Source organism: Canis lupus, chromosome 28, assembly GCF_003254725.2.
Source record: "Canis lupus dingo isolate Sandy chromosome 28, ASM325472v2, whole genome shotgun sequence".
In the NCBI taxonomy this organism is placed as follows: domain Eukaryota; kingdom Metazoa; phylum Chordata; class Mammalia; order Carnivora; family Canidae; genus Canis; species Canis lupus.
In genome coordinates this window covers 17,704,440-17,715,067 of record NC_064270.1, presented here as the reverse complement: position 1 = coordinate 17,715,067, position 10,628 = coordinate 17,704,440, and positions in this window count along the sequence as shown.

Below are 10,628 nucleotides of genomic sequence, written 5' to 3'. Positions count from 1 at the left end.
TAAACAATAAGCATTCATTTACTGTTCATTTATTCATTCATTTATATACCCTTCTACATATTCCACAAAGGATTTGAGGCAGTTACTAGACTATTATTAGAAAACCTTAGAAGGTGAAGGTTTATTAATAGTAAAATTGTATGTACTGTGATCAGGTTAATTTTATTGGTAGTGGCTAGAGCATTCTTTCTACTAGCTTATAATGTATCCTGGTCCATAGGATATAATTAATATCTCCTATAAGAATAATGTACATGTGGCTGGCTAATTTTGTAACATCTGACAATTTAGAAGTAAGAAAAGTTTAAAGACTTCCAATTGTACATTGTGAATGTCATATATGAATTAATCTTTGTACCCATATGATACCACATTAAAATATAAGAAAATAAATAAAAATGAGCTGTAAATATATAAAAGGAATAGACTAAGAGAGGAGACTTCAAGATGATTTTGGAATATAGGAAGATGAAAGGATGAGATTTTGCTAAGAAACCTGAATGCTTGCTCAGTGGGAAGCCAGCAGAATGCTAGCCAATTAGATGCCCAGAACTTTGGGTACCAATACCCCTGAAGAAAACAGCAAAGCACTAGAGGAATAATAAAGGGGGAGACATTGATAGTACCCTGGCCTATTATCAATTCCACCCAGCCATGCAGCTATGCTTTCTCCACCCTAACATGAGGTTTATAAAATTATTTATTTTATAAAACATGTAAGCCAGCATTGTTCTGTTCTGGGGGACCCTAGACACAGGACATCATGGGAGAACAATGATGTGATAGAAACAATATGATTGGGTTGAAGTTATCCTAGCCACTGCCCATAACTTTTTAAAAACTTTTCCCCCCAAGAATACTGGTACTGAACTCCCCCGACAATGACCACCCACCCCAAAATCTGGACCTGGACTTGGCTGCAGACAAAGCTTGTTCTTCTATCTTTTTAAAAAAGAATAGGTAAAAGAAGAAGTCAAAGATACAGCCATTGGAATCCCACCACCAGTGCAATTATCAGGACTAACCAAATCACTGAAAAATTTCTATTCATATAACAGACCTTCTAATCAGCTAGTTAGTGCCTGATCTGCCATATGAATCATAGAACACCAAGGCTAGAAATAAGTTTCTAAAATATCCTAGAAAATAAATAAACAAGGTTACACACAAAAGAATATGTATTAAAATGATACAGGATTTTTCAGTAGCATTACTTGAAGCCAAATGAAAATGAAACAATGCTTTCAAAACTCTAAAGGAAAATTCGTTTCTGATGTATGGCACCATAAATGGTCAAATCATCAATCAAGTCTGAGAATAGCAAATTCTATTTTCAGAGATGCAAGGCCTCAAGACTCCCCCTCGCGTATCATTCTCAGAAAACTACTTGAAGTGGTGTCTCTCCATAATGAGGGTATAGACCAAGAAAGACAAAATAGACCACTCATCCAGGAAATATCAGAACAACCACAAGAGAAGTGTAAAAAAAGTATTAAGAGGCTAGGAGGCTAGATACTCAGTTTAGAAGGCAACCAGTCTATAGTAGAAGTGGAAGATAGAGGGCCCAGGGTGGAGGATGGTTTCAAAGGGAAGAAAAAAAAAAAAAAATATATATATATATATAAGCTCAGTTGCTGTGGAGGAAGGTACTCTAAAGGATTCTCTACTTCTTTTGTAGAGTTTGGGGAAAATGATTATATATTAAAAATTATGCACATTTTTATATAAAGGCAATGATGAACTCCAATATAAAATGTGGTTCCGGAAAGAAAAAGTAGTCATAGTACCCTACTATTGAATGATACCTATGTAGTCATGTAATGTAAGACAGAGTTAAGGGCTAAATCCTCATCTCTCACACAATAAAGTGAAAAAGTGATGCTCAACAGTACAAATCAACAATTGCTGATAGTATATTACTTAGAAATTTGGAAGTCAAACCAAATTGATAGAGATATATGTACCTATATTATTGATAGTAACTGACTCAGATGATCAAGGAATTCAGGTATAAAATGGAATGGGGGGAGGCAAAGAGAAGTGTTTTGTGGAAGCTTTATAGTACTGATTGATTTTTACTTTGCGTGTTCCACTTTCATAAATAATTTCTGGGAAAAAAAACCATTATTTTTAAAAGGGAAGAAAACAGTAGACATCTTCAGGTCTTGAAGGTTAAGACATTTACATGGGAGACAGAGAAAAAAGACATTTGTGTTGGTCACAGTATTCCTGTGCATTTTTGTGTGTTTAAATTGTTTTGTAATTAAATCCTTAAGAGTTATAATGGAGGTCAATTCTACAGAACTTGTTGACTGCTTGATGAATGGTTGGTGAGAGAAAGGAATAAATCAGTCCCTTGCTGTGAGGATGAAAGCAGTGCTGTTTGAAGAATCAAACTCAGGAAAAAAGAATTCAAGTGGTAAATCTGTTATTTTATCCCAAAATTCCTTCCCACTTTAAGGTTTTTTCTTGTCCATCTGACTTAAGAATCATTCGTGAGCCACTGTAGCTCAGAACTCTCGATCTTTCTTGAAACAATGGGTCCTCTGTCCCCATCTTTGGTGATGAACACTATAGATCTATCTGGCTCTCCTTTGCTCTCTGTGTCAGTTACACACCCAAGTGCGTCTCACACACTCACTCTCTCTCTCTCTCTCTCAGGCTTTTACATTCTCCCTCCACACAATTAGACACACAAAGAGTTCTATTTCAGATTTCTTCTCCAAAGATTCCAGGGACTAGGAATAGGGATTTTATCTTTCTCAATAGACTATTAACAAACAAACAAACAAACAAACACCACCTGCCCCTGACATCAAGGAACTGGTCTGTCACAGCTAGGCCTCAGTGTTTTTAAAGCTGGCCTATTGCTCATAGCAAGGCTGTTATTGTCCTGGACAAAAGCAGTCTTCCAAAACACCAACACTAGGCAAAGCCACTGTGACACCAAGCTAAAGTGAGACAAAAATAGGGCCGCTTCGTAACCTCCCATAAGCACAGACAAGAAAAGGTCAATGTGCAACCCACCAAAAGCCAAACTTCTCCCAGCCTGTGTGAATGACAGCTACTGTGTATCAACTACACCTTTATCCTAGCTCTAGGTTGCTTCCCTCAAAAATTAAGTTGAGATACCGCGTCATGGGATTGTCCCCACTTCCTAAAAGCCTCCCATTCAGGGTAAATCTTTGCTTCCTTTAACTTTAAAAAACATCACTCAACCAAAGCCCAGATCTTTTATCAGTTTTTTAAAAGATTTTATTTATTTATTCATAAGAGACACAGAGGCAGAGACACAGGCAGAGGAAGAAGCAAGCTCCCTACAAGGAGCCTGATGTGGGACTCAATCCCGGATCCCTGGATCACACCCTGAGCTGAAGGCAGACTCTCAACCCCTGAGCCACTCAGGCATCCCAAGCCCCAGGTCCTTTAATAGATCCTTTGTAGCACTGTCTTACTGAGACTTTCCATTTCTAATAGTGCACTCTCTCCCTTGTTGCAATGAGTCAAACACAAGACTCATTCCATACCGTGTGTTCAGGATGAGCTTTGGCTGCAGGGCATTGATACGATGGAGTTCTTTTGTCCATGGAAGCTTCCTGGCCCAAGTAGAGACAATTATTCTTCTTGTGAACAAGAATCACTTTTCCCTTAAACTAGGCTTAGTGTGCCTTGGATGAAATCTTCAACTCACACAATATGCCCAACACAGTTCAGGTACATTTGCTTCTTCCTTCATGACTAAAAAATGGGGTTTGAATTCAGATGATCAGATTTCAAATGCTGGCCCCACTGCTTACTGTTTCTCTAGTTATATCATTTCTCTGGGTCTCAGATGCCACCTCCTAAATCTTGAATAATTACAGTTCTACCCACACTGGGTTGCCATGAATACTGGAGAAACAAGGTTATATGTAATGGGCCAAACATAGTGCCCAACCCATTCCAGTTCTCAACAACTGCTCATTACCAATATTGCCATTTCCCCCAGTGAAATTATTTTGCATGAAGGAATTTAAGATTCAGTTGTGGAAGAGAGGATTATTTTAAGATCTTTTAAAAATGTCTAGCACATAGTAGGCATTCAAACATGTTTTTGAATGAATTGGCTACAACTTAGTTTGTATTTTTTCCCCTGCAGAGCTGAGTATCAATTCCATTTTTACAAAGTGAAAGCATACTAGGCTTATTCAAAGTTTCCTTCTGGTATATTTTTAGTTAGTGTGAATAAACACAATCTTGAGATTGATTTTAAGTTTAGAATTTCTTTCACATGAAGGGCATATCTGGAGTATGGTCAACCACTGAATTTTTTAGAGCAATGATGTATCACTTAATTTTTTCAATACAAACTAATACTACTTTTGCCTAAAACTGGAAAAAACTCCCACCCTGATGACATCCTACAATGATGTATCACTTAATTTTTGCAATACAAACTAATACTACTTTTGCCTAAAACTGGAAAAAACTCCCACCCTGATGACATCCTACAATCATTTTTAATGATGAAACTCCCGATGAGATTTTTTACAGGTCTGACCAGTAGGTGGAATATTTTCACACAAGCCCACCCACTAAAGTATCACTTGTTTCTAAATATATTTCTTGTTTACCCTTTGAAAAGAATGCATCCATCTATCACTCTTTTGAAATTTGGGAAGGAAGATGCAAAAGTCAGCAAGATCCACCCCTGGCACCCATGATTTAGAGCATATTGCAACAATCACATTTGACATTGCTAACAGTTTATCTGGCTCAACCTTAATTCTGATGTATTGACAAGTGAAAATCTGGCAACATAGAAGCATGGTGTGCAGATTCCTTAATGCTTCAAAAGCTCAATGGAGCTTCCTTCCAAACTATTTCAGCTTCAGCCTTTGCCTTAACTCTATCTTGGAACACTGTATTTCACAGGCTTTCAACTTTGTTTTGTTATTGTTATGCAAGACCAAGTTCGGAGTTAAAAGGATTTAAATTGATATATATGTCTGTCTGTTTGTGTATATATGTGTGCGTGTGTATGTGTTTACATTTCCATCTGTCAAAATAACTCTAGTAAAATCTCAATGATGGATTTTTTAAAAATCATGATTGACATAATGTCCTGATTGAAATGCTACTGTTGAGATATGTATGAAAAAAAATCCCAACCAAATTAATCCACAGCAGTGGTTCTCAAACTTTTCTGCATATTAGAATAAACTTTAATTTTAGAAGTTCTGATGCTGAGGTTGCATCATTCCAATGAAATATCTGAGAGTGGAAACTAATCATCCATATTTTCTGAAACTCCTTGCTAGGTTGATTCCAAACTAGCTAGTCATGGTGCTGATTGTGGGTTAACAGCACAGATACTATCTGGAAGCTTATCAGAAATACAGTTCTCGGTCCCTTCCTAGATCTACTGATACAGAATATGATCTGGACCGGCACTTCCCAAACTTCAATGTGCCTTCCAATAATCTAGGCATCTTTGTCAGAAGACAGATTTGGATTCAGTTGTTAAGTCATAGAACCTGAGACTCTGCATTTCTAATCATCTAGCAAGAGCACTTATGCCTACAGCTATTGCTCTGATAAGGATAATTATGGCCATGGCTTTTAAGTAACTGCTACATACCAAATGATGAGCTACAATGCAGGATTTTTTTTACAAGCTGTATATAGAAACTATGATAATTTGTACTTAAAAAATAAGTTTGAAATAATAATAAGATAATCTGTATTTAAAAAATAAGTTTGAAATAATAATAAGAAAGAAATGAGGTTCAGAGAGGTAAAAAATATGGCTCCAAGCTGCTCAGATTACTCTATGTTGAAGACTCTCATTGCTCAGAGGGATTATGAGTCACCCAATGTGTTCATTATATATATCAGTTATGAAATATTCTGTTTCAGTGTGGTTGAGGTGAGGAGAGCCAATAATCTATTATTACCCCAGGAAGTGGTCTGAGTCTCTTCCTTAGTTTCAAGTAACGGCACCAAGGCAACAGGATGTAAAGTGATTCTCACAGAACATGCCAAACAAATCCAGAAGGATTTCTACTTAGTAATGCTTTATCAGTATTGGTAATATATAGTTAACTGTATGTACTTAAAGTAACAAAGCATACTATTGAAATTAATTTTTCAAGGGATGAGCTTCTTATATTTTTAATAAATGGCAAGGCACCATCATTGTGCTTACCACTCTGGGACATTCAAAATAAGTGTAGTACACAGCATGTCCATGAAAGCCACTTTTATAGGAAACAGATATAAGCCCATAAAGTAGTTCAAGAATAACACAAGGTGGCATATGGTAGATGCCAAATGAGCAATAGAGGCAGTACTCATAATGATAGTGATACCACTTATTGAAGGACTATTATGTGGCAGATGTTTTACATAAATTGCCTCATTCAATCACTACAATCTATGTAAAGTTATAATTAATATTTCTATTTTACAGATAAGATAAAGGAAGCTCAAGGAGTTATGTGATTTTCCCAAGGACTTACCGATATTAAATGCCAAATTGGGATTGCAAACCTAGGTCTGTGCGACTCCAAATGAAATTCTATTTCTAGAATGCCTTATTGCCTCTTCTATACCATACTACCTCCTCCATATTCTTGGAGGTCAGTGAAGGAAAATATGCAGCAACAAAGAAAACTTTGTGGAGAGATTTTATATGAGCTGTTTTCATAAAGACTGCTGGGATTTAAATAAACAGAGAAGGGGCAGGAAGAGAAATTGAGCCAGGAAAAGAATGATTGGGGAGCAGTATCAGGACGCAAGAGGGTATTCAAGTTTGATATGAATAGCCTGTTTGGGGAAGAAATATGGGAGTGGAGTGCATAAGCTAAGTTCTTTTTTGAAAGACCTTAAAAATCAATCTCAAGGATATTGGTCTAAGAACAATGTGGTCTCAGAAGTTTTCAGGAAAGGGAGAGAAATGACCTTGGAGTTTCCATAAAATGCATAAAACCCCAATGTGATGGTTTATAGGGTGCAAAAGGAAGGAATTTGTGAAGTACTCTATTAAACCACATTGAAGCTCTGATGGAATAATAAGACAATCACATTTTCAGAGTAGAGGGTTTCTTTATGGAAATGGAAATATAAAGCAGTATTGTCTTCATAGTTCCAAGTTGTGGAGATCTAAGGGATTTGGAATCTTCTCTAGGCAGTGGAAAGTCATTATGAAAGTCCATCTTTGAAACAAAAAGACCTTTTTGAAAACAATGAAGTTTTAAATTGAAGTGTTGGCTGTAGAAATGGGAAGGAAAGTACAAATAATGGGAACCAAGTGTCTATAGATCAGAAGGTAAAGGAATTCTTTTTTTTAATAAATTAATTTTTTATTGGTGTTCAATTTACCAACATACAGAATAACACCCAGTGCTCATCCCGTCAAGTGCCCCCCCTCAGTGCCCGTCACCCATTCACCCCCACGCCCCTGCCCTCCTCCCCTTCCACCACCCCTAGTTCATTTCCCAGAGTTAGGAGTCTTTATGTTCTGTCTCCCTTTCTGATATTTCCCACACATTTCTTCTCCCTTCCCTTATGATAAAGGGATTCTGATTGGAACTTTGGTTTTCAGAGAGAAGTCAGAATGACCAGAAGATGGTAACACCTAGAAGACTGTGAGCTGTTTACCTATTTACTTATATTTTAAATCTAGACTTTGAATTTATAATGTAAAGGAAATAGTACCAAGTAGAATGCATTTTTCTTTAAAAAAATCCATAGTAATAATAATAATGGTTTGTATATTTTCTTGTTTTTTATTTATATATTTTATTTATTGTAATGTTCAAATAACTCTTACATAAATCACCCCATTGACATATTACTTCTCCATAGAATCAGGGTAGAACTTATTACCCACATTTTATCTGTGAGGAAAGTAAGGCAGAGAGAGGTTGAGATATTCACTTGAGCTTACTCAGCCCATGAGTGGCCAAGCCAGAACTGGTCCCATGTGTTGTGTCTCCAAGTCTCAGATCAGTCTCCTACAGCTAAGATAGCAAATCTTAGGCAAGAGCAGGCAGGGCTGGATGGAATGAGCACACACATTTCTGTAGCAATGTGTCATTCCTTCAATTAGTCCATAAAAGAGAAGACAATTCAATAAAAGTAGGTAATGGCTTTGCACTTTGTCATTAGATTTAAATTATAGAGGTACTTCTCATCAGTTTCCAGAAAAGGAAGACAGCAGAAGTGAAAGTTGAATAAAGGTGTGGGGTTTTTTCCTTTTCTTTTTGAAGTGCAAGTAATGCATATCTAAATGTGGAATTGCTTTGCATGAATCACTGACCCTTTAATTATTGAGCTCCAAAGCTATTCATCTCCCTGGTCAGAAGAAGTCCACTCCAAATGAAGGCTCTTGGGGTCAACAACTCTCAGATTCTGGTCAGGACCCATTTATGACACCCAAGCATGGAGGTCAATATCACTCAAAATTTGAATTTTATTTAAACTTTCTCCAACTCCAGATGGGCAACAAGATGACAAAACTTAAGACTGTATATGCCTCTGCTTACATCTAACATTGCTTTTCTGAGAGGAAACAAATAAATGAAACAATGTAATTCTGGAGACCTGGATACATCATCTATAAATTGTTATACACCTGAGCAAGCCATTTAATCATTCGATTTCAGTTTCTTACCTGTCAAAGCACAATAAAAAGCAATAATTCCTAAATCTATTTACTGATTTATTTCATGCACTGAAGACCTTACTATATACCAAGGATTAAGTTTAGTGCTAAAGAGGAGCATGGAATAACACAAATTGTAGCCTAGATGAAGCTTAGGGATTATTAGGTGAAAATATAATCAAGCAAAAAAATTATTAAAATAATCCTATTTAATAACCCTAAGACCTCAATGGTTTAGTGAGCTTTTCTAGAGTGAAGGGATCTCTAAACATAAGACATGATGATTAAAAAAATAAAGCAATTTTGGGGTACCTGGGTGGTGCAGTCAGATAAACACCTGATTCTTGGTTTCTTTTTTTTTTTAAGATTTGTTTATTTATTTATTCATGATAGACAGAGAGAGAGAGAGAGAGAGAGAGAGAGAGAGAGAGAGAGAGAGAGGCAGAGACACAGGAGGAGGGAGAAGCAGGCTCCATGCAGGGAGCCCGATGCGGGATCCGATCCGAGGTCTCCAGGATCACGCCCTGGGCCAAAGGCAGGCGCCTAACTGCTGAGCCACCCAGGGATCCCCTGATTCTTGGTTTCTGCTTGGGTTGTGATCTCAGGGTCAAGAGATCAAGCTTGGTGTCATTCCATGCTCAGCATGGAGTCTGCTTAAGAGACTCTCTCCCTCTGCCCCTCTCTCCACTCCATTCTCTCTCTCAAATAAACAAATAAATATTTAAAAACATATATTTAAAAAAATAAGCAATTTTAAGGTCAGAGGAAGAAAGCTAAATTTTATTGAGCACCTCCTATTTATTAGGTAGAATGCAAGGATCCTTATATGTATATTCTGATTTAATTGTTTCCTCAAACCACATATTATTTGCTATTATATATGTTTTCCCATAAGAGAATAAAAGCTCAGGAAAATTAACTTGCCCAGATTCATCATATTTTGGTGCCTGATAACCCAAATTCTGAAGTTAGACAAAATGGATTCAAATCCTAGCTCCATCTCTACACTCTGTGAACCTGGAATATTACTTACCCTTCCTATATCTCAATTTTCTCACCCATAAATTGCGAATAATAACATTATCTCTGTCCTATAGCTGTTGTGAGAATTAAATGAGTTCATTGTACCTGACAAAAAGTAAGGGTTATATAAATATTAACTAATATATTATTGTTAATATTAGTTGGTTTGATAGTTAATTTCATGTATCACCTTGGCAAGGCAATGGTGCCCATTTGTTTCATCAAACACTGGACTAGGTGTTGCTGTCTAGGTATTTTTTAGACATAATTAACATCTAAATCACTAGACTTTCAGTAAAGCAGATTATTCTCCATAATGTGGGTGGGCCTCATCCAATCAGTTCAAGGCCTCAAGAGGAAAGACGGAGTTTTCCTGAAGGCTAAAGGAATTCAGGTTCAACATTGCAACATAGAAACCCTGCTTGAGTTTCCAACCTGCTTGGCTTACTCCATAGATTTTGGACTTGCCAGTCCCCACAATAGAGACTATCCTCTTGGTTTGGTTTCTTTGGGGACCCTGATGAATATCGCTATACAACCTGAATGTAAATCCCACTCAGATTGCAAAAGTTGGTTCAAAGTTTCAATGGGCTTTCCTGTAGTTAAACTTGAAGCTATTCAGTTTGTGCTGCCCTCTGTAACCAATCTGGTTTTCGAAAAAACAAACGAAGATTTTGATGAGTTTTCACTGAACAAGTTAGTGGCAGTCAAGTCCAAAGAGACCTGACTATAGGTCTGTTCTCTTCATAGTCCAGAATGTTCCTTCCCCGAGGGCTTTGTCACTGTGAATGGGAGTACATGTGACAAGTTGTATTTCTTTCATAATAGAGAGAAAAGTTTAAAATGAGATTCTAGACTTTCATTAGTTTTTCTGCTGCCCTAATTTCTTTTTCTCCTTTGCTTTCACACCAGCTGCAGACTTTAATTAAACTGTGGCAAGTCTCCTAAACTTGGCGGG